This window comes from Schistocerca cancellata, unplaced genomic scaffold (assembly GCF_023864275.1).
Source record: "Schistocerca cancellata isolate TAMUIC-IGC-003103 unplaced genomic scaffold, iqSchCanc2.1 HiC_scaffold_239, whole genome shotgun sequence".
In the NCBI taxonomy this organism is placed as follows: Eukaryota; Metazoa; Arthropoda; class Insecta; order Orthoptera; family Acrididae; genus Schistocerca; species Schistocerca cancellata.
In genome coordinates, this window is record NW_026046261.1 from 34,607 (window position 1) to 35,000 (window position 394).

A 394-nucleotide genomic window follows, 5' to 3' on the forward strand; every position below is an offset into this window, starting at 1 on the left:
CAGTAAGGGCAAATCTGTGTGTGAAGCGATACGCGGCGGTGGCTGGGTGGGACCGTCCCCGGCCGGTGAGGGGGGGCCGCCCGGCGTGCTGGCCGCGCGGTGCGTGGGCGCACGCGCTACAGCCGGCTGGTGGGGGCGCCCAGTGGCAGGCGGCGCGCCGGCCGACGGACGCGGCAGGCGGCGCAGCTGCGCGCCGGGGCACCCTGCGCGCGGCGCCGGGCGGCCAAAGTGGGTCCTCGCGGGCCCGGTGCGAAGCGCGGTGGACATCTGCAGTGTGCTGGTCCGACTGAGGACTGTGTGCGTTGAGGATGCGCCGCCGCCCGGCACTCGGCGCCGCGACGCCGTCTGCTGCTCGGTCGCCCCAGCGGTTCTCGCTGGTGGTTTGTATCGCAGT